Source organism: Arachis hypogaea, chromosome 20 (assembly GCF_003086295.3).
Source record: "Arachis hypogaea cultivar Tifrunner chromosome 20, arahy.Tifrunner.gnm2.J5K5, whole genome shotgun sequence".
In the NCBI taxonomy this organism is placed as follows: domain Eukaryota; kingdom Viridiplantae; phylum Streptophyta; class Magnoliopsida; order Fabales; family Fabaceae; genus Arachis; species Arachis hypogaea.
In genome coordinates this window covers 108536146-108560992 of record NC_092055.1, presented here as the reverse complement: position 1 = coordinate 108560992, position 24847 = coordinate 108536146, and the positions used below count along the sequence as shown (strand labels likewise).

Below are 24847 nucleotides of genomic sequence, written 5' to 3'. Positions count from 1 at the left end.
GCGTATAGTCCAACTGCCGTCTAGCTTGCCGAGTGTGTAACAAAGTTCTTTCGATCTCGGGATCAAAATTGGCTAAGCTAGAATTCGGTTGAGACCGAGTCATCAAACTTGAAAGTCATAGCACAAATGTAAAAGAAATCTAAACTATAGCTAAGTATTGAAAGAGGTAAAATATCTACAATATTCATATATTTACATAACCAATATCAAGGCATATGTTGCAACTATTCCCCGGCAACGGCGCCAAAAATTTGACGGGCTCCCAAGGGTGTATTGGTAAAGATTTTTCTCCAATAAAACCGCGTTGCAAGTATAGCTCTACCAACAACAATCCTCGGGGGTCAAATTTAAAAGAGGGATTTGGTTGTCACAAGTTCAACCCCAATAGAAATAACCGAAGTATTCAAACCTCGGGTCGTCTCACAAGGAATGGGCAAACATGTGCTTCAACATTGGTTAGAAATCCAGGGTTGTGAGTTATGAGCATGAAAATAAATGGGAATCTTAACAAGCAAGTAATCTTAAATTGCAACAAGCTAATTCAATTAACTAAGCAAAACATGAGCAATTCCAATGAACAAGCAACATTCCACTTAATTCTATTATAAACCAAGCAAGTAACTATAACTAAAGCAAAGAATTGAGAAAATTGGTTTTCAAATATGAATAATAAAAGCAACTCTTGGCTAGACATGGGAATTGGGGTCACCATCCTTGTCTAACAACCATATCTTGACAATTATGAGGAACCAAGCTCATTAAGTCTACCCTCAAAGTCTGAAGTACGTGATATCTACTCCTAGACTTGAAGTACGTCAAATGGCTTTGATCACATCAACCCATAAGTCCCAACTTACCTACTAATTAGATTAGTAGTGGGTTGGCATCAATGAGTATCAAATTGACCACCAAGGGCTCCCAAATCATCAAATCCATTAGACCCAATGACTCAAGTTTACCCAATTCCCTTGACCTAGGCCAAGAGTGAAAAAGACTACTCCATAATCAAAGTAAATAATTCATCAAACACTTAGTAAGCATTAACAAAAGACATGTCCAAAATAGCAATTAAATTGAAATCTACAAGTACCCACTAACAATTATCAACTTACAATCATCCAAACAACAAGATTAAACATAGAAATCATCAGTGCAACATCAACAAGTCAAGATTCACAACATTCATGAAATGGGTATAAAATGACAATTGACAAGAATTCATAAACTATCACAAGATATAAGCAAAATTGTAACAAGGAATTTAAATTGAACAATTAAAACTAGTAATTAACAAGATCCAATTCACAATCCAACAACGGAAGATCAAATTAAGACTAGATCTAGAGAGGAACAAGGGTTTCTCTCTCTAGAATCAACAAAGAACCAAAAACTAGCTAAAATTATGTCTTAGTGTAAAATGATTGATCCCCCCTTTCTCCCTAGCATCCTTGGGTCTTTTCCATGCAGAAACAGCTTGAAATTGGGCCTGATGAGCCTCAGAAATCACCAGGCACGATTTCCTTTAATGAGGTCACGTGCAGTGATGAGCGGATAATTTATACGCTTTTTGGTATTGTTTTTAGTATGTTTTTAGTAAAATCTAGCTACTTTTAGGGATGTTTTCATTAGTTTTTATGTTAAATTCACATTTCTGGACTTTACTATGAGTTTGTGTGTTTTTCTATGATTTCAGGTATTTTCTGGCTGAAATTGAGGGACTTGAGCAAAAATCAGATTCAGAGGTTGAAGAAGGACTGCTGATGCTGTTGGATTCTGACCTCCCTTCACTCAAAGTGGATTTTCTGGAGCGACAGAACTCAAAATGGCGCGCTTCCAATTGCGTTGGAAAGTAGACATCCAGGTCTTTCCAGCAATATATAATAGTCCATACTTTGGCCAAGAATAGATGACGCAAACTGGTGTTCAACGCCAGCTCTCTGCCCAATTCTGGAGTTCAGCGCCAGAAAGGGATCAAAAACCAGAGTTGAACGCCAGAAATGGATCAAAACCTGGCGTTCAACTCCACAAATGGCCTCTGCATGTGGAAAGTTAAAGCTCAGCCCAAGCACACACCAAGTGTGCCCCGGAAGTGGATTTATGCATCAATTATTTACTTCTGTAAACCCTAGTAGCTAGTTTATTATAAATAGGACCTTTTACTATTGTATTAGACATCCGGGATCCTGGAGTGTATTTTGATCCTGTGATCACGTTTTGGGGGCTGGCCTCTCGGCCATGCCTGGACCTTTCACTTATGTATTTTCAACGGTAGAGTTTCTACACTCCATAGATTAAGGTGAGGAGCTCTGCTGTTCCTCAAAGATTAATGCAAAGTACTACTGTTTTCTATTCAATTCATCTTATTTCGCTTCTAAGATATTCATTCGCACTTCAACCTGAATGTGATGATCGTGACAATCATCATCATTCCCTATGAACGCGTGCCTGACAACCACTTCCGTTCTACATTAGAATTGAATGAGTATCTCTTAGATCTCTTAATCAGAATCTTCGTGGTGTAAGCTAGAATGATGGCGGCATTCAAGAGAATCCGGAAGGTCTAAACCTTGTCTGTGGTATTCCGAGTAGGATTCAATGATTGGATGACTGTGACGAGCTTCAAACTTGCGAGTGCTGGGCGTTAGTGACAGACGCAAAAGGATAGTAAATCCTATTCCAGCATGATCGAGAACCGACAGATGAATAGCCGTGCCGTGACAGGGTGCGTTGATCATTTTCACTGAGAGGATAAGGTGAAACCATTGACAAGGGTGATGCCTCCAGACGATTAGCCGTGCCGTGACAGGGCATTTGGATCATTTTCCCGAGAGAAGACCGAAAGTAGCCATTAAAAATGGTGATGTATCACATAAAGCCAGCCATGGAAAGGAGTAAGACTGATTGGATGAAGGCAGCAGGAAAGCAAAGGTTCAGAGGAACGAAAAGCATCTCTATTCGCTTATCTGAAATTCTCACCAATGAATTACATAAGTATTTCTATCCTTTATTATTTATCTTTTAATTATCTAATCCAATCACATTTAACCCTACCTGACTGAGATTTGCAAGGTGACCATAGCTTGCTTCATACCAACAATCTCCGTGGGATTCGACCCTTACTCAAGTAAGGTATTACTTGGACGACCCAGTGCACTTGCTGGTTAGTTGTGCGAAGTTGTTAACCATGGTATTGGCATCATGTTTTTGGCGCCATCACCAGGGAAAGAAAGAGCAATGAATTTTACATAATCAAAGTGTAATCACAATTTCTGCGCACCAAGTTTTTGGCGCCGTTGCCGGGGATTGTTCGAGTTTGAACAACTGACGGTTCATCTTGTTTCTCAGATTAGGTAATTTTCTTTTTGTTTTCTTTTCAAAAAAATTTTCAAAAAAAAATCTTTCAAAAATTTTCTCATCTGTTTTCGAAAAAAAAATAATAATAAAAAATAAAAATGTTTTCAAAAATTTTATTCAAAATTTTTAAGAATGAATTCTAGTGTCTCATGAAGCATGTGAAGCCTAGCTGGCTGTAAAGCCATGTCTAAATTTATTTGGACTGAGGCTTGCAATTTGTTATCAAGAGCAAGCTAGTTGTTGCTAATCCACCTGCTGCTGTTCCTGATTTACATGCTGAAGCTTGGCTGGCCATTGGCCATGTCTAGTGTTTTGGACTGGAGCTTTCTTTGAAAGCTTGGCTGGCTAGTGAGCCATGTCTAATTCCTGGACTGAAGCTTTAGACTAATATGGCAAGATTCCTGGAATTCATATTAAAAATTTTGGAATCCTTATTTTTCTTTTTCAATTAATTTTTTCGAAAAATCCAAAAAAATTAGAAAATCATAAAAATCAAAAATATTTTTTGTGTTTCTTGTTTGAGTCTTGAGTCATGTTATAAGTTTGGTGTCAATTGCATGTGTATCTTGCATTTTTCAAAAATTTTCATGCATTCATAGTGTTCTTCATGATCTTCAAGTTTTTCTTGGTAAGTCTTCTTGCTTGATCTTTGCATTTGCATGTTTTGTGTCTTTTCTTGTTTTTCATATGCATTCTTGAATTCTCAGTGCCTAAGCATTAAAGAATTCTAAGTTTGGTGTCTTGCATGTTTTCTTTGCATTAAAAATTTTTCAAAAATATGTTCTTGGTGTTCATCATGATCTTCATAGTGTTCTTGGTGTTCATCTTGACATTCATAGCATTCTTGCATGCATCACATGTTTTGATCTAAAATTCTCATGCATTGCATCATTTTTCTTGTTTTTCTCTCATCATAAAAATTCAAAAATCAAAAAAATATCTTTCCCTTTTTCTCTCTCATAAATTCGAAAATTAGATTTGACTTTTTCAAAAATTTTTAAAATCAAGTTTTTTTTATGAGTCAAATCAAATTTTCAATTTAAAAATCTTATCTTTTTCAAAATCTTTTTCAAAAATCAAATCTTTTTCATTTTTCTTAGTTATTTTTGAAAATTTCAAAAATATTTTTTAAAAAAATCTTTTTCCTAATTTTACATCATATTTTCGAAAATAACATCACCAATTAATGTTTTGATTCAAAAATTTCAAGTTTGTTACTTGCTTGTTAAGAAAGATTCAAACTTTGAGTTCTAGAATCATATCTTGTGATTTCTTGTGAATCAAGTCATTAATTGTGATTTTAAAAATCAAATCTTTTTCAAAACTAATTTCAATCATATATTTTCAAAAATATCTTCCTATCTTATTTTTTTAAAAAAAAATTGATTTCAAAATATCTTCTCTAACTTCCTAACTTCTTATCTTTTCAAAATTTGTTTCAACTAACTAACTAACTTTTTGTTTGTTTCTTATCTTTTTCAAAACCACCTAACTAACTCTCTCTCTCTCTCATTTTCGAAAATATCTTCCCCCTTTTTCAAAATCTCTTTTTAATTAAGTAATTATTTTAATTTTTGATTTTTATTTTCGAAAATTACTAACCTTTTTCAAAAACTATTTTCAAAAATCACTAACTCTTCTTCAAAAAATTATTTTTGAAAATTCTCCTTCTCTCTCTCATCTCCTTCTATTTATTTATTCATCTACTAACACTTCATCCCACCCAAATTCGAACCCCTTCTTCCATCTGTGTTCGAATTCCTTCTTCTTCTTTTCTTCTACTCACACTGGGACCTCTATATTGTGGTAAAAAGGGCCCCTATTATTATTATTTTTCTGTTCTCTCTTTTTCATATGAGCAGGAGCAAGGACAAGAACATTCTTGTTGAAGCAGATCCAGAACCTGAAAGGACTCTGAAGAGGAAACTAAGAGAAGCTAAAATACAACAATCCAGAGATAACCTTTCAGAAATTTTCGAACAGAAAGAGGAGATGGCAGCCGAAAATAATAATAATGCAAGGAGGATGCTTGGTGACTTTACTGCACCTAATTCCAAGTTACATGGAAGAAGCATCTCCATTCCTGCCATTGGAGCAAACAACTTTGAGCTGAAACCTTAATTAGTTTCTCTGATGTAGCAGAACTGCAAGTTTCATGAACTTCCATCTGAAGATCCTTTTCAGTTCTTAACTGAATTCTTGCAGATATGTGATACTGTTAAGACTAATGGAGTAGATCCTGAAGTCTACAAGCTCATGCTTTTCCCATTTGCTGTAAGAGACAGAGCTAGAATCTGGTTGGACTCTCAACCCAGAGACAGCCTGAACTCTTGGGATAAGCTGGTCACGGCTTTCTTAGCCAAGTTCTTTCCTCCTCAAAATCTGAGCAAGCTTAGAGTGGATGTTCAGACCTTCAGACAGAAGGAAGGTGAATCCCTCTATGAAGCTTGGGAAAGATACAAACAGTTGACCAAAAAGTGTCCTTCTGACATGCTTTCAGAATGGACCATCCTGGATATATTCTATGATGGTTTATCTGAGCTATCAAAGATGTCATTGGATACTTCTGCAGGTGGATCCATTCACCTAAAGAAAACGCCTGCAGAAGCTCAAGAACTCATTGACATGGTTGCTAATAACCAGTTCATGTACACTTCTGAGAGGAATCCTGTGAATAATGGGACGCCTATGAAGAAGGGAGTTCTTGAAATTGATACTTTGAATGCCATATTGGCTCAGAATAAAATATTGACTCAGCAAGTCAATATGATTTCTCAGAGTCTGAATGGAATGCAAGCTGCATCTAACAGTACTCAAGAGGCTTCTAATGCAGAAGAAGCTTATAATCCTGAAAACCCTGCAATAGCAGAGGTGAATTACTTAGGTGAACCTTATGGAAACACCTATAATCCATCATGGAGAAATCATCCAAATCTCTCATGGAAGGATCAAAGGCCTCAACAAGGCTTTAAAAATGGTGGAAGAAACAGGTTTCACAATAGTAAACCTTTTCCATCATCCACTCAGCAACAGACAGAGAACTCTGAACAAAATACTTCTAATTTAGCAAACTTAGTCTCTGATCTATCTAAGGTCACTGTAAGTTTCATGAATAAAACAAGGTCTTCCATTAGAAATTTAGAAGCACAAGTGGGCCAGCTGAGTAAAAGGATCACTGAAATCCCTCCTAGTACTCTCCCAAGCAATACAGAAGAGAATCCAAAAGGAGAGTGTAAGGCCATTGACATAAGCACCATCGCCGAACCTGTAAGGGAAGGAGAGGACGTGAATCCCAAGGAGGAAGACCTCCTGGGACGTCCAGTGGTCAATAAGGAGCTTCCCTCTGAGGAACCAAAGGACTCTGAGGCTCATCTAGAGACCATAGAGATTCCATTGAACCTCCTTATGCCCTTCATGAGCTCTGATGAGTATTCCTCTTCTGAAGAGAATGAGGATGTTACTGAAGAGGAAACTGCCAAGTTTCTTGGTGCAATCATGAAGCTGAATGCCAAATTATTTGGTATTGAGACTTAGGAAGATGAACCTCCCTTGTTCACCAATGAACTAAGTGATCTGGATCAACTGACATTGCCTCAGAAGAGACAGGATCCTGGAAAGTTCATAATACCTTGCACCATAGGCACCATGATCTTTAAGGCTCTGTGTGACCTTGGTTCAGGAATAAACCTCATACCCCTCTCTGTAATAGAGAAACTGGGAATCTATGGGGTACAAGCTGCTAGAATCTCATTAGAGATGGCAGATAATTCAAGAAAACAGGCTTATGGACAAGTAGAGGACGTGTTAGTAAAGGTTGAAGGCCTTTACATCCCTACTGATTTCATAGTCTTGGATACTGGAAAGGAAGAGGATGAATCCATCATCCTAGGAAGGCCTTTTCTAGCCACAGCAAGAGCTGTGATTGATGTGGACAGAGGAGAATTGATCCTTCAATTAAATAAGGACAACCTTGTATTTACAACTCAAGGATCTCTCTCTGCATCCATGGAGAGGAAGCAGAAAAAGCTTCTCTCAAAGCAGAGTCAACCAAAGCCCCCACAGTCAAACTCTAAGTTTGGTGTTGGGAGGCCACAACCAAACTCTAAGTTTGGTGTTGAACTCCCATATCCAAACTCTTAAGTTTGGTGTTGGAGAGTCTCAACAATGCTCTGAACATCTGTGAGGCTCGATGAGAGCCCACTGTCAAGCTATTGACATTAAAGAAGCGCTTGTTGGGAGGCAACCCAATTTTTATGTATCTAACTATATTTTTCTTAGTTATATGTCTTTATAGGTTCATGATCATGTGGAGTCACAAAATAAAGAGAAAAATTGAAAACAGAATCAAAAACAGTAGAAGAAAAATCACACCCTGGAGGAAGCACCTGCCTGGCGTTCAACGCCAGAACAGAGCATGGTTCTGGCGCTGAACGCCCAAAATGGGCAGTGTCTGGGCGCTGAATGCCCAGAACAAGCATGGTTCTGGCGTTCAACGCCAGAAATGGCCAACAAATGGGTGTTGAACGCCCAAAATGGGTACCAACCTGGCGCTGAACGCCCAGAGTTGTGTGCAAGGGCATTTTACATGCCTAATTTGGTGCAGGGATGTAAATCCTTGACACCTCCGGATCTGTGGACACCACAGGATCACCTCAAGATCTGTGGACACCACAGGATCATCTCAGGATCTGTGGACCTCACAGGATCCCCACCCACCTCACCCTCTCTCTCCATTCATGATCATCCCTTCTGTTTTCCATTCACCACTCACATCCATACACACATCCCTCCATCTCCTCCATATCTTCTTCTTCTTCTTCTTCTATTCTTTCTTATTTTGCTCGAGGGCAAGCAACATTCTAAGTTTGGTGTGGTAAAAGCATAAGCTTTTTGTTTTTCCATAACCATTAATGGCACCTAAGGCCAGAGAAACCTCAAAGAGGAAAGGGAAGGCAATTGCTTCCACCTCTGAGCCATGGGAGACGGAAAGATTCATCTCACAAGCCCATCACTAAGAAAGGATGGAGCAAACAAGAGAGCACATTCATGGATCTCAACAGGCACATGAAGAAGCTCATCATCAAGAGATCCCTGAGATACCTCAGGGGATGCACTTTCCTCCACAGAATTTTTGGGAGCAAATCAACACCTCCCTAGGAGAATTAAGTTCCAACATGGGACAATTAAGGGTGGAACATTAAGAGCACTCCATTATCCTTCATGAAATTAGAGAAGATCAAAAAGCAATGAGGGAGGAGCAACAAAGACAAGGAAGAGACATAGAAGAGCTCAAGGACATCATTGGTTCCTCAAGAAGGAAACGCCACCATCACTAAGGTGGATTCATTCCTTGTTCTTATTTCTTCTGTTTTTCGTTTTCTATGCTATGTGCTTATCTATGTTTGTGTCTTCATTACATGATCATTAGTAGTTAGTAACTATGTCTTAAAGTTATGAATGTCCTATGAATCCATCACCTCTCTTAAATGAAAAATGTTTTAATTCAAAAGAACAAGAAGTACATGAATTTTGAATTTATCCTTGAACTTAGCTTAATTATATTGATGTGGTGACAATGCTTCTTGTTTTCTGAATGAATGCTTGAACAGTGCATATGTCTTTTGAAGTTGTTGTTTAAGAATGTTAAATATGTTGGCTCTTGAAAGAATGATGACTAGGATGACATGTTATTTGATAATCTGAAAAATCATAAAAATGATTCTTGAAGCAAGAAAAAGCAGCAAAGAACAAAGCTTGCAGAAAAAAAAATATATAGGCGAAAAAAAATAGAAAGAAAAAGAAAAAGCAAGCAGAAAAAGCCAAAAGCTCTTAAAACCAAGAGGCAAGAGCAAAAAGCCAATAACCCTTAAAACCAAAAGGCAAGGGCAAATAAAAAGGATCCCAAGGCTTTGAGCATCAGTGGATAGGAGGGCCTAAAGGAATAAAATCCTGGTCTAAGCGGCTAAACCAAGCTGTCCCTAACCATGTGCTTGTGGCGTGAAGGTGTCAAGTGAAAACTTGAGACTGAGCGGTTAAAGTCAAGGTCCAAAGCAAAAAAAGAGTGTGCTTAAGAACCCTGGACACCTCTAATTGGGGACTTTAGCAAAGCTGAGTCACAATCTGAAAAGGTTCACCCAATTATGTGTCTGTGGCATTTATGTATCCGGTGGTAATACTAGAAAACAAAGTGCTTAGGGCCACGGCCAAGACTCATAAAATAGCTGTGTTCAAGAATCATCATACTGAACTAGGAGAATCAATAACACTATCTGAACTCTGAGTTCCTATAGATGCCAATCATTCTGAACCTCAATGGATAAAGTGAGATGCCAAAACTATTCAAGAGGCAAAAAGCTATAAGTCCCGCTCATTTGATTGGAGCTATGTTTCATTGATAGTTTGGAATTTATAGTATATTCTCTTCTTTTTATCCTATTTGATTTTCAGTTGCTTGGGGACAAGCAACAATTTAAGTTTGGTGTTGTGATGAGCGGATAATTTATACGCTTTTTGGCATTGTTTTTAGTATATTTTTAGTAGAATCTAGCTACTTTTAGGGATGTTTTCATTCGTTTTTATGTTAAATTCACATTTCTGGACTTTACTATGAGTTTGTGTGTTTTTCTGTGATTTCAGGTATTTTCTGGTTGAAATTGAGGGACTTGAGCAAAAATCAGATTCAGAGGTTGAAGAAGGACTGCTGATGCTGTTGGATTCTGACCTCCCTGCACTCAAAGTGGATTTTCTGGAGCTACAGAACTCCAAATGGCACGCTTCTAATTGCGTTGGAAAGTAGACATCTAGGGCTTTCCAGAAATATATAATAGTTCATACTTTGGCCAAGAATAGACGACGCAAACTGGCGTTCAACGCCAGCTCTCTGCCCAATTCTGGAGTTCAGCGCCAGAAAGGGATCAAAAACCAGAGTTGAACGCCAGAAATGGATCAAAACCTGGCGTTCAACTCCACAAATGGCCTTTGCACGTGGAAAGTTAAAGCTCAGCCCAAGCACACACCAAGTGGGCCCCGAAAGTGGATTTATGCATCAATTATTTACTTCTGTAAACCCTAGTAGCTAGTTTATTATAAATAGGACCTTTTACTATTGTATTAGACATCCGGGATCCTGGAGTGTATTTTGATCCTGTGATCACGTTTTGGGGGCTGGCCTCTCGGCCATGCCTGGACCTTTCACTTATGTATTTTCAACGGTAGAGTTTCTACACTCCATAGCTTAAGGTGTGGAGCTCTGCTGTTCCTCAAAGATTAATGCAAAGTACTACTGTTTTCTATTCAATTCATCTTATTTTGCTTCTAAGATATTCATTCGCATTTCAACCTGAATGTGATGAACGTGACAATCATCATCATTCCCTATGAACGCGTGCCTGACAACCACTTCCGTTCTACATTAGAATTGAATGAGTATCTCTTAGATCTCTTAATCAGAATCTTCGTGGTGTAAGCTAGAATGATGGCGGCATTCAAGAGAATCCGGAAGGTCTAAACCTTGTCTGTGGTATTCCGAGTAGGATTCAATGATTGGATGACTGTGACGAGCTTCAAACTCGCGAGTGCTGGGCGTTAGTGACAGACGCAAAAGGATAGTAAATCCTATTCCAGCATGATCGAGAACCGACAGATGAATAGCCGTGCCGTGACAGGGTGCGTTGATCATTTTCACTGAGAAGATAAGGTGAAACCATTGACAAGGGTGATGCCTCCAGACGATTAGCCGTGCCGTGACAGGGCATTTGGATCATTTTCCCGAGAGAAGACCGAAAGTATCCATTGACAATGGTGATGTATCACATAAAGCCAGCCATGGAAAGGAGTAAAACTGATTGGATGAAGGCAGCAGGAAAGCAAAGGTTCAGAGGAACGAAAATCATCTCTATTCGCTTATCTGAAATTCTCACCAATGAATTACATAAGTATTTCTATCCTTTATTATTTATCTTTTAATTATCTAATCCAATCACATTTAACCCTACCTGACTGAGATTTGCAAGGTGACCATAGCTTGCTTCATACCAACAATCTCCGTGGGATTCGACCCTTACTCACGTAAGGTATTACTTGGACGACCCAGTGCACTTGCTGGTTAGTTGTGCGAAGTTGTGAACCATGGTATTGGCATCATGTTTTTGGCGCCATCACCAGGGAAAGAAAGAACAATGAATTTTACATAATCAAAGTGTAATCACAATTTCTGCGCACCATGCAGCTTCCCACGCGTGCGCGCCATGCGTGCGTGCGCGCCGATTGCTTTTGCGATCCACGCGTGCGCGCCAAGTGCGCGTGCGCGTCGATAGGAATCTTCTGATCCGCGCGGATGTATCCATCCTTGCACGCCGCTTCCAGCCAATCCCATCCACGCGTGTGCGTGGAGTTTGCAGGCGCGCCGATGCTGCTTTTCCCAAGATTTCAATTCTTCATGTTCCTCCTTTTTTGTACATGCTTTCTCCCTCTCTTCTAAGTCATTCCTACCCTATAATTTCTTAAATTACTCAACAAATATATCACGGAATTGAATAGCAATATAAGAGGATTAAAATATGGCAATTTTAAGGCAAAATAAGAATATTTTCCATCATGGAGCAATATTGGGAAGTGAACACAAAACCATGCATTTTTTGCGAATAAGTATGAGAAATATTGATAAAATCCCCCAAAATAAGCACAAGATAAACCATAAAATCGGGGTTTATCAGTTGGCCATTCGGCCATGCCTGGACCTTCATCACTTATGTATTTTCAACGGCGGAGTTTCTACACCCTATAGATTAAGTGTGGAGCTCTGCTATTCTTCATGAATTAATGCAAATTACTATTGTTTTTCTATTCAATTCAAGCTTATTCTTATTCCAAGATATTCACTCGCACTTCAACCTGATGAATGTGATGATCCGTGACACTCATCATCATTCTCACCTATGAACGCGTGCCTGACAACTACTTCCGTTCTATCTGCAATAGCTTGAGTGTGTATCTCTTAGCCTCTTGGTTCACGATCAGAGTCTTCGTGGTATAGGCTAGAATTATTGGCGGCCATTCCTGAGATCCGAAAAGTCTAAACCTTGTCTGTGGTATTCCGAGTAGGATCTGGGAAGGGATGACTGTGATGAGCTTCAAACTCGCGAGTGTTGGGCGTAGTGACAGACGCAAAAGGATCAATAGATCCTATTCCAACATGATCGAGAACCGACAGATGATTAGCCGTGTAGTGACAGCGCATTTGGACCATTTTCACTGAGAGGACGGACGGTAGCCATTGACAACGGTGATCCCCCAATATAAAGCTTGCCATGTAAAGGAGTATGAATGATTGAATGAAGGCAGTAGGAAAGCAGAGATTCAGAAGGAGCAAAGCATCTCCATACGCTTATCTGAAATTCTCACCAGTGAATTACATATGTATTTCTATCTTATTTTATATTTTAATTATATTTTAATTATCAAAATCTCATAACCATTTGAATCTGCCTGACTGAGATTTACAAGGATGACCATATCTTGCTTCAAGCCGACAATCTCCGTGGGATCAACCCTTACTCACGTAAGGATTATTACTTGGACGACCCAGTGCACTTGCTAGTTAGTTGTGCGGAGTTGTGAAAAAGAATTGAGATTATGAACGTGCGTACCAAGTTTTTGGTGCCGTTTTAGAGATCACAATTTCGTGCACCATGTTTTTGGCGCTGTTGCCGGGGATTGTTCGAGTTTGGACAACTGACGGTTCATCTTGTTGCTCAGATTAGGTAATTTTATTTTAATTTTAAGCTTTTTGTTTTTATTATTTTTAATTTTGAAAAAAAATTTTCAAAAAAATAAATTATTCTATGTTCTTCAGAACTTTTAAGAATGAATTCTAGAGTTTCATGATATATGTTGAATCCTGGCTGGCTGTTAAGCCATGTCTAATCTTTTGGACCGAGGTTTCAACTATCCTTAGAAGGGTTTCTTTGTCTTTCTCAGCAAATTAGCTGTTGTATGTAATGATCTGCTAAAGCTTGGCTGGCCATTGGGCATGTCTAGTGTTTTGTACCGGAGCTTTCACTGAAAGCTTCGCTGGCTAGTAAGCCATGTCTAATTCCTGGACTGGAGCTTTAGACTAACATTGCATGATTCCTGGAATTCTCATTAAAAATTTTGAAATCCTTATTTTTCTTTTTCCAAATAATTTTCGAAAAATACAAAAAAAGTTAATAAAATCATAAAACCAAAAAATAATTTTGTGTTTCTTGTTTGAGTCTAGTGCCAAATTGTAAGTTTGGTGTCAATTGCATCCTTTTAATTTCCTGAAAATTTTCGAAAACTCAGGCATGGTGTTCTTCATGATCTTCAAGTTGTTCTTGATGATCTTCTTTGTTTGATCTTTGCATTTTTATGTTTTGTGTCTTTTCTTGTTTTTCATATGCATTTTCAATTTGTTAATGTCTAAAGTTTGAAAATTTCTAAGTTTAGTGTCTTGCATATTTTTCTTTTCTTAAAAATTTTCAAAAATAAGTTTTGGTGTTCATCTTGACATTCAAAGTGTTCTTGGTGTTCATCTTGACATTCAAAGTGTTCTTGCATGCATTAGTTGTTTTGATTCATAATTTTTATGTTTTGTTTCAATTTGGTATTTTTCTCTCTCTTTACTAAAAATCCAAAAATAAAAAATATATCTTTCCTTATTTTACTCGTCAATTTCAATTTCAAAATTCTATCTTTTCAAATCTTTTTCAAAAATCAAATCTTTTTCATTTATTTTTTACATATTTTTTGAAATTTTTTTTATTGATTTTCAAAATCTTTTTCTTATTCTTACTTCATATTTTCGAAAATCTCACTAACATATAATATTTTGATTCAAAAATTTCTAAGTTGTTACTTGCCTATTAAGAAAGGTTCAATCTTTAAACACTAGAATCATATCTTTTTAGTTTCTTGTTAGTCAAGTAATCAACTTTAATTTCAAAAATCAAATCTTTTTAATTTCCTTTTCAAATCTTTTTCAAAATAATTTTCAATCATATCTTTTTCAAAAAATCAATTTTCAAAATCTTTTCTAACTTCTTATCCTTTCAAATTTGATTTTCAAATCTTTTTCAATTAACTAGACTTTTTGGTTTGATTTTAAAAGTTTTCTATTTCAATCATATTTTTTTCAAAACCACCTAACTAATTTTCTCTCTCTAATTTTCGAAAACTCCTACCCACTTTTCAAAATTCTTTTTAATTAACTAATTGTTTCAAATTTTAATTTTAATTTTATTTCTCTTTTTAATTTTCGAATTCTAACTAATAATTAAAATAAAAAAATATTTTCCTTTTATTCTTTTTAAAATTCGAAATTCTCTCTCTCTCATCTCTTTCTATTTATTTATTTATCTACTAATACTCCTCTTCCACTCAAAATTCGAAACCCCTCTTCTTCACTGTGTTCAAATTTTTCACTTCTCCTTCTTCTATTCTTCTCTTCTTCTACTCACATAAAGGAATCTCTATACTGTGACATAGAGGATTCCTATTCTTTTCTGTTCTCTTCTTTTTCATATGAGCAGGAACAGGGACAAAGACATTCTTATTGAAGTTGATCCTGAACCTGAAAGGACTCTTAAGAGGAAACTAAGAGAAGCTAAAGCACAACCCTCTGGAGAGGACCTGACAGAAATTTTCGAAAAAGAAGGAGACATGACCGAACCAAATAACAACAATGCCAACAATACAAGGAAGATGCTTGGTGACTTCATTGCACCTTCTTCTGACTTCTGTGGAAGAAGCATCTCAATTCCTGCCATTGGAGCAAACAACTTTGAACTTAAGCCTCAATTAGTTTCTCTGATGCAGCAGAATTGCAAGTTTCATGGACTTCCATTGGAAGATCCTCATCAGTTCTTAGCTGAATTCTTACAAATCTATGACACTGTCAAGACCAATGGAGTTGATCCCGAGGTCTACAGGCTTATGCTTTTCCCTTTTGCTGTAAGAGACAGAGCTAGAACATGGTTGGATTTACAACCTAAGGAAAGCCTGAACTCTTGGGAAAAGCTGGTCAGTGCTTTCCTGGCCAAATTCTTTCTACCTCAAAAGATGAGCAAGCTTAGAGTGGAAATCCAAACCTTCAGACAGAAGGAAGGTGAGTCCCTCTATGAAGCTTGGGAAAGATATAAGCAATTGATCAAAAGGTGTCCTACTGACATGCTTCCAGAATGGCGCATCATATGTATATTCTATGATGGTTTGTCTGAGTTGTCAAAAATGTCATTAGACCATTCTGCAAGAGGATCTCTTCATCTGAAAACCCCTGCAGAAGCTTAGAAACTCATTGAAATTGTTGCAAATACCAGTTCATGTACACCTCTGAGAGGAATCCTATGAATAATGGGACGCCTCAAAAGAAGGGAGTTCTTGAGATTGATACTCTGAATGCCATATTGGCTTAGAACAAAATATTGACTTAGCAAGTCAATATGATTTCTCAGAGTCTGAATGGATTGCAAGCTGCATCCAACAGTACTAAAGAAGCATCTTCTGAAGAAGAAGCTTATGATCCTGAAAACCCTGCAATGGCAGAGGTGAATTACATGGGAGAACTCTATGGAAACACCTATAATCCTTCATGGAGAAATCATCCAAATTTCTCATGGAAGGACCAACAGAAGCCTCAACAAGGCTTCAACAATAATGGTGGAAGAAATAGGTTTAGCAATAGCAAGCCTTTTCCATCATTTTTTCAACAACAGACAGAGAATTCTGAACAGAGCCATTCTGGCCTTGCAACCATAGTCTCTGATCTATCCAAGACCACACTAAATTTCATGAATGAAACAAGGTCCTCCATTAGAAATTTGGAGGCACAGGTGGGTCAGCTGAGTAAGAAGATTACTGAAACTCCTCCCAGTACTCTCCTAAGAAATACAGAAGAAAATCCTAAGAGAGAGTGCAAGGCCATAATCATGATCAACATGGCCGAACCTGGAGAGAGTGAGGAGGACGTGAGTCCCAGTGAGAAAAGCCTCATGGGACGTCCTCTGGATAGAAAGGAGTTTCCCTTTGAGGAACCAAAGGAATCTGAGGCTCATACAGAGACCATAGAGATTCCATTGAACTTTCTTCTGCCATTCATGAGCTCTGATGAATATTCTTCCTCTGAAGAGGATGAAGACATCACTGAAGAGCAAGTTGCAAAATATCTAGGAGCAATCATGAAGCTGAATGCTAAGTTATTTGGTAATGAGACTTGGGAGGATGAACCCCCCTTGTTCACCAATGAACTGAATGCATTAATGAGGCAGACATTACCTCAGAAGAAATCGAATCCCGAAAAATTCTTCATACCTTGTACCATAGGTACCATGACCTTTAAGAAGGCTCTGTGTGACCTGGGGTCAAGTATAAACCTCATGCCACTCTCTGTGATGGAGAAGCTAGGGATCCTTGAGGTACAAGCTGCAAGAATCTCTCTAGAGATGGCAGACAATTCAAGGAAACAGGCTTATGGACTTGTAGAGGATGTCTTGGTAAAGGTTGAAGGCCACTACATCCCTGCTGATTTCATAATCATAGACACTGGGAAGTGTATGGATGAATCTATCATCCTTGGCAGACCCTTCCTAGCCACAGCAAAAGCTGTGATTGATGTTGACAGAGGAGAGTTGGTCCTTCAGTTAAATGAGGACTACCTTGTATTTAAGACTCAAGGTTCTCCTTCTGTAACCATGGAGAGGAAGCATGAAAAGCTTCTCTCAATACAGAGTCAAACAAAACTCCCACATTCAAACTCTAAGTTTGGTGTTGGGAGGCCACAACCAAACTCTAAGTTTGGTGTTGGAAAGCCACAATCAAACTCTAAGTTTGGTGTTGAGAGGCCCCAACCCTGCTCTGATTATCTGTGAGGCTCCATGAGAGCTCACTGTCAAGCTATTGACATTAAAGAAACGCTTACTAGGAGGCAACCCAATGTTATTTAATTATATCTATTTATTTTCCATTGTTATTTTATGTTTTTTGTAGGTTGATGATCATGTGAAGCCACCAAAACAACTAAAAAATCAAAAACAGAATGAAAAATAGCATTAAAAATAGCACACCCTGGAGGATAAGCTTACTGGCATTTAAACGCCAGTAAGAAGCATCAGACTGGCATTTAACGCCAGAAAGAAGCATCAAGCTGGCGTTAAACGCCAAAAACAGGCACCAGACTGGCGTTTAACGCCAGAACAGGGTACCAAGTTAGTGTTAAACGCCAAGAAAGGGAGAAAAGCTAGCGTTTAACGCCAGAAACAAGCAGCAGTCTGGTGTTAAACGCCAGGATTGCACTCTAAGGGCATTTACACGCCTAAATAGAGCAGGGATGATAAGTCCTCGACCCCTCAGGATCTGTGGACCCCACAGGATCCCCACCTACCCCACTTCTCTCTTCTTCACACATTTTCATAACACTCTTTCCCAAATACCCTTCACCAATCACCTCCATCACCCTTACCCATCACCTCTTCACCAATTACATCCATCCACTCTTTCCCAAAAACCCCACCTACCTCTTCATCCCTGCTCCATTTTCTTCTTCTTCTTCTACTACTTTCTTTCTTCTTTTGCTCGAGGACGAGCAAACCTTTTAAGTTTGGTGTGGTAAAAGCATTGCTTTTATTTTTCCATAACCATTTATGGCACCTAAGGCCAGAGAAACCTCAAGAAAGAGGAAAGGGAAGGCAATTGCTTCCACCTCTGAGTCATGAGAGATGGAAAGATTCATCTCAAAGGTCCATCAAGACCACTTCTATGAAGTTGTGGCCAAGAAAAAGGTGATCCCTGAGGTCCCTTTTAAGCTCAAAAAGGGCAAATATCCGGAGATCCGACAAGAGATCAGAAGAAGAGGATGGGAAGTTCTCTCAAATCCTATTTAACAAATCGGAATCTTAATGGTTCAAGAGTTCTATGCAAACGCATGGATCACTAGGAACCATGATCAAAGTATGAACCCGAATCCAAAGAATTGGCTTACAATGGTTCGGGGGAAATACTTAGATTTCAGTCTGGAAAATGTAAGGTTGGCATTCAACTTGCCAATGATGCAAGAAAACGCACGCCCCTACACTAGAAGGGTCAACTTTGATCAAAAGTTGGACCAAGTCCTCATGGACATATGTGTGGAAGGAGCTCAATGAAAAATTGACTCAAGAGGCAAGTCGGTTCAATTGAGAGGGCATGACCTTAAGCCTGTGGCTAGAGGATGGTTGGAGTTCATCCAACGCTCAATCATTCCCACTAGCAACCGATCTGAAGTTACTATAGACCGGACTATCATGATCCATAGTATCATGATTGGGGAGGAAGTGGAAGTTCATAAGATTATACCTCAAGAACTCTACAAGGTGGCTAACAAGTCATCCACTTTGGCAAGGTTAGCCTTCCCTCACCTCATTTGTCACCTCTGCAATTCGGTTGGGATTGTCATAGAGGGAGACATCCTTATTGAAGAGGACAAGCCCATCACTAAAAAGAGGATGGAGCAAACAAGAGAGCCCACTCATGGACCTCAACAAGAGCATGAGGAAATTCCTCATCATGAAATCCCTGAGATGCCTCAAGGGATGTACTTTCCTCCACAAAACTATTGGGAGCAAATTAACACCTCCCTAGGAGAATTAAGTTCCAACATGGGACAATTAAGGATGGAGCACCAAGAGCACTCCATCATTCTCCATGAGATTAGAAAAGATCAAAGAGCTATAAGGGAGGAGCAACAAAGGCAAGGAAGAGACATAGAGGAGCTCAAGAGCACCATTGGTTCTTCAAGAGGAGGAAGACGCCACCCTCACTAAGGTGGACCCGTTTCTTAATCTCCTTGCCTATTTATTTTTTCTGTTTTCATTCTCTATGCTTTATGTTTATTTATGTTTGTGTCTTTATTACATGATCATTAGTGTTTAAGTGTCTATGCCTTAAAGCTATGAATGTCCTATGAATCCATCACCTTTCTTGAATGAAAAATGTTTTAACCACAAAAGAACAAGAATTACATGATTTCGAATTAATCCTTGAAATTAGTTTAATTATTTTGATGTGGTGACAATTCTTTTTGTTTTCTGAATGAATGCTTGAACAGAGCATATGTCTTTTGAATTTTTTGTTTATGAATGTTAAAACTGTTGGCTCTTAAAAGAATGATGGAAAAGGAGAAATGTTATTGATAATCTAAAAAATCATAAAATTGATTCTTGAAGCAAGAAAAAGCAGTGAAAAATAAGGCTTGCGAAAAAAATATGGCGAAAAAAAATGGCGAAAAATAAAAGAAAAAGAAAAAGTAAGCAGAAAAAGCCAGTAACCCTTTAAACCAAAAGGCAAGGGAAAAATAAAAAGGATCCAAGGCTTTGAGCATTAATGGATAGGAGGGCCCACAGAAATAAAAACTTGGCTTAAGCGGCTAAACCAAGCTGTCCCTAACCATGTGCTTGTGGCGTGAAGGTGTCAAGTGAAAAGCTTGAGACTGAGCGGTTAAAGTCGTGATCCAAAACAAAAAGAGTGTGCTTAAGAACCCTGGACACCTCTAATTGGGGACTCTAGCAAAGCTGAGTCACAATCTGAAAAGGTTCACCTAGTTATGTGTCTGTGGCATTTATGTATCCGGTGGTAATACTGGAAAACAAAGTGCTTAGGGCCACGGCCAAGACTCATAAAGTAGCTGTGTTCAAGAATCAACATACTAAACTAGGAGAATCAAAAACACTATCTAAATTCTGAGTTCCTATAGATGCCAATCATTCTGAACTTCAAAGGATAAAGTGAGATGCCAAAACTATTCAGAGGCAAAAAGCTACTAGTCTCGCTCATCTAATTGGAGCTAAGTTTCATTGATATTTTAGAATTTATAGTATATTCTCTTCTTTTTATCCTATTTGATTTTCAGTTGCTTGGGGACAAGCAACAATTTAAGTTTGGTGTTGTGATGAGCGGATAATTTATACGCTTTTTAGCATTGTTTTTAGGTAGTTTTTAGTATAATTTAGTTAGTTTTTATTATGTTTTTATTAGTGTTTATGCAAAATTCACATTTCTGGACTTTACTATGAGTTTGTGTGTTTTTCTATGATTTCAGGTATTTTCTGGCTGAAATTGAGGGACTTGAGCAAAAATCTGATTCAGAGGCTAAAAAAGGACTGCAGATGCTGTTGGATTCTGACCTCTCTGCACTCGAAGTGGATTTTCTGGAGCTAAAGAAACCCAATTGGCGCGCTCTCAATTGCATTGGAAAGTAGACATCTAGGGTTTTCTAGAAATATATAATAGTCCATACTTTTCCTAAGTTTTGATGACACAAACTGGCGTTCAAACGCCAACTTCCTGCCCTATTCTGGAGTTAAACGCCAGAAACAGGTTACAAACTAGAGTTAAACGCCACAAATAGGCTGCAACCTGGCGTTTAACTCCAAGAGAAGTCTCTACACGTGTAAAGCTCAATGCTCAGCCCAAGCACACACCAAGTGGGCCCCAGAAGTGGATTTCTGCATCATTTACTCATTTCTGTAAACCCTAGTTACTAGTTTAGTATAAAAACTATTTTTAGTGATTTATTTCACAATCTTTTGATCATTTTTGAGACTATCTTTGTATCACTTTTGATCTCTTGATCAAGTTTAGGGGCTGGCCATTCGGCCATGCCTGGACCTTCATCACTTATGTATTTTCAACGGTGGAGTTTCTGCACCCCATAGATTAAGGTGTGGAGCTCTGCTGTTCTTTATGAATTAATGCAAAGTACTATTGTTTTTCTATTCAGTTCAAGCTTATTCTTATTCCAAGATATTCACTCGCACTTCAACCTGATGAATGTGATGATCCGTGACACTCATCATCATTCTCACCTATGAACGCGTGCCTGACAACCACTTCCGTTCTATCTGCAATAACTTGAGTGTGTATCTCTTAGCCTCCTGGTTCACGATCAGAGTCTTCGTGGTATAGGCTAGAATTATTGGTGGCCATTCCTAAGGTCTGAAAAGTCTAAACTTTGTCTGTGGTAGTAGGATCTGGGAAGGGATGACTGTGATGAGCTTCAAACTTGCGAGTGTTGGGCGTAGTGACAGATGCAAAAGGATCCATGGATCCTATTCCAACATGATCGAGAACCGATAGATGATTAGCCGTGCGGTGATAGCACATTTGGACCATTTTCACTGAGAGGACGGACGGTAGCCATTGACAACAGTGATCCCCCAACATAAAGCTTGCCATGGAAAGGAGTATGAATGATTGAATGAAGGCAGTAGGAAAACAGAGATTCAGAAGGAGCAAAGCATCTCCATACCCTTATCTGAAATTCTCACCAGTGAATTACATAAGTATTTCTATCTTATTTTATATTTTAATTATATTTTAATTATCAAAATCCCATAACCATTTGAATCTGCCTTACTGAGATTTACAAGGATGACCATAGCTTGCTTCAAGCCGACAATCTCAGTGGGATCGACCCTTACTCACGTAAGGTTTATTACTTGGACGAACTAGTGCACTTGCTGGTTAGTTGTGCGGAGTTGTGAAAAAGAATTGAGATTATGAACGTGCGTACTAAGTTTTTGGCGCCATTTTAGAGATCACAATTTCATGCACCACTGGTGCATTGCATAAGCCAAAGGGCATTCTCTTATAAGCATACGTTCCAAAAGGACATGTAAAAGTAGTCTTTTCCTGATCTTCAGGAGCTATATGAATTTAAAAGTAGCCTGTATAACCATCTAAAAAGCAGTAATAGGATTTACCTGACAAGCGATCAAGCATCTGATCAATGAATGGCAAGTGGTAGTGATCCTTGCGAGTGGCTTGGTTGAGACGCCTATAATCAATGCAAACTCTCTATGAGTTCTGCACTCTAGTTGTCAGGAGTTCTCCATGCTCATTTCTTACTGTTGTAACTCCAGATTTCTTGGGCACCACTTGTACTAGACTGACCCATTCACTATCTGAGATGGGGTAAATGATATCTCCTTCAAGTAGTCTGGTTACTTCTTTCTTGACAAATTCTAAGATGGTGGGATTCAATCTTCTTTGAGGCTGATGGATAGGCTTTGCTCCGTCTTCTAAGAATATTCTGTACTTACAAACTTGAGGGCTGATGCCTACTATATCCTCCAAGCTCCATCTAATTGCTTTCTTATGTTTTCTCAGCACACTGAGCAGTTGCTCTTCTTGTTGAGAGGTGAGTTCCCGTGCAATGATAACTGGGAACTTCTGTTTATCCTTAAGGTAAGCATGCTTGAGGTGTGGAGGGAGGGGCTTTAATTCTAATTTCTGCTCATAGCTAGGCTCTGGATCATCCGGGGCTGGTGATAATGGCAAAGGGTCTTCATTGTTTTCAGAAAGTGTCCCCACACTTGGACCTTACTCCATGTGCTTCTCTTCCATTTCTTCTTGGTGAACTTCAGCTACCGTTTCATCAATGATATCGCATTGGAAGATAGAATGATCTTCTGGAGGGTGCTTCATAGCTTCATTTAAATTGAATTTCACTGTTCTGCCATCTATCTCAAAGGAGTAAGTTCCTGAGAATGCATCCAGTTTGAACTTCGAAGTTTTCAGGAATGGTCTTCCAAACAGGATTGATGATGGTCTTCCTGAGTCATTAGGGGGCATTTCCAAGATATAGAAGTCAATAGGAAATGTGATCCCCTTAATGCTCACTAATACATCTTCAGCAATTCCAACTACTGTAATAATGCTTTTATCTGCTAACACAAAACGAGCTGCCGACCTTTTTAAGGGAGGGAGCCTCAAGGTATCATATATAGACAATGGAATTATACTAACACACGCTTCTAAATCACACATGCAATCAGAAAATATTACACCTCCAATGGTACAGTTAACCATACATGGACCTGGATCACTACATTTTTCAGGTATACCTCCCATTAAAGAAGATATAGAACTACCTAAAGGAATAGTTTCTAATTCATTAATTTTATCTTTATGTATGCACAAATCCTTTAGAAACTTTGCATATTTAGGTACCTGCTGAATAACATCAAAAAGGGGAACAGTTACCTCAACCTTTTTGAATATTTCTACCATTTTGGGGTCAAGTTCCATCTGCTTTCTGGGCTTCCTTGCAAGTTGTGGGAATGGGATAGGAAGGGCGTTACTTGCAGCTTCTGCATCCTTTAGTGTTTCGTTCTGTGGTCGAGCTGCTTCTTCTTCAACTATGTTTTGTACGTCCTCTTCCTCTTCAGCATCTTCCACTTCCACTACATCCTCAGCTGGGACGTGTTCTGGTGAGCTTGGCTTCTGCTGGTTCCTCTCCTTCAATGTGGTTCCGGACCTTAAAGTGATAGCATTGATGCCACCTTTGGGATTAGGTAGGGGTTGAGAGGAAATTCCACTGGAGCTTGAAGGTTGATTGGTGGAATTAGGTGATGAATCTAGCCGGGAGACGAGAGCTTGTAAAGTGGCAGTCAGACCATTTAAAGTAGAGTTCAGCTGTGTTTGCATGTCTTGTTGTCCTTGTGCAAGAGAACGGAGCATCTCGTCATTTGATGAGGAATTAGAATAAGTGATCTGAGGAACCTGTTGTTGGTTGTGCTGGAATCCTTGAGATTGTCTTAGGTGAGGTGCTCTGTAAGGCTGGTTCTGATTCTGCTGTCTGTTATTGTTATTCCACCTCTGGTTTCCATTGTTATCTCTGCCTCCTCTGTTATAGTTTTTCCTCCAATTATGGTTGGAGTTATCCTGCCATCCTTGGTTATGGTTTTCACCTTGGTTGTAATTGCCGCCTTGTTAATTGTATCATTCATTCAGGCGGTCATAGAAGTTATGAGTAGCTGCCACAGTGTTGTCTTCCTGTTGGAGTTGCGGACATTCATCAGTATAATGACTATAATCAGCACAGATTCCGCATACTCTTTGGGGAACTAAGTGTTGGCTCTGTTGTGGTGGGTGAGGCTGAGCTTGTTGTTGTTGGTTCAACTGCATTTGCTTCAGTAGGTTGGTCATTTCACATATACTCTGTGTAAGAGCAGTAGTCTCAATGCTAGAGGAAACCTCTGCAATAGCTTTTGAGTGCCTGCGCCTCTGCCTATGATTCCTAGTGGACTCAGCTAAGTCGCTGATCAGTTTCCATGCTTCATCTGCGGTCCTGTACTTTTTCATATACCCATTACTAGCACCATCCAGTGTGGTCTTATCCTGGGGGTTCATGCCTTGAGTGAAGTAGCTGATCAACACTAATCTGTCAATCATGTGATGGGGGCATGCATCTAGAAGGTTCTTAAAACGCTCCCAGTATTCATAAAGAGTCTCTGAGTCACCTTGAACAATGCAGGAGATCTCTTTTCTCAGTCTATCTGTGACTTCAGCTGGAAAGTATTTTTCCAAAAATTCTCTCCTGAGTGTATCCCAGTTGGTAACAGTCGCTTCAGGTTGGGAGTAGTACCACTCCCTTGCCTTTCCCTCAAGAGAAAACGGGAAGGCAGTTAACAGAATAGAAGTTTCATCTGCACCATTACGCCTA

General features: G+C 38.8%; 2 non-coding genes across 2 annotated transcripts; both read right to left on the bottom strand.

Moving 5' to 3' along the window:
* Positions 1-5742: 5742 nt before the first annotated feature.
* Positions 5743-5850, bottom strand: LOC112787928 (small nucleolar RNA R71). The gene has a single exon (XR_003195313.1). It is a non-coding gene; the product is annotated as a small nucleolar RNA R71 (small nucleolar RNA).
* Positions 5851-15438: 9588 nt separating this feature from the next.
* On the bottom strand, positions 15439-15546 carry LOC112787579 (small nucleolar RNA R71). The gene has a single exon (XR_003194984.1). It is a non-coding gene; the product is annotated as a small nucleolar RNA R71 (small nucleolar RNA).
* Positions 15547-24847: the final 9301 nt, after the last annotated feature.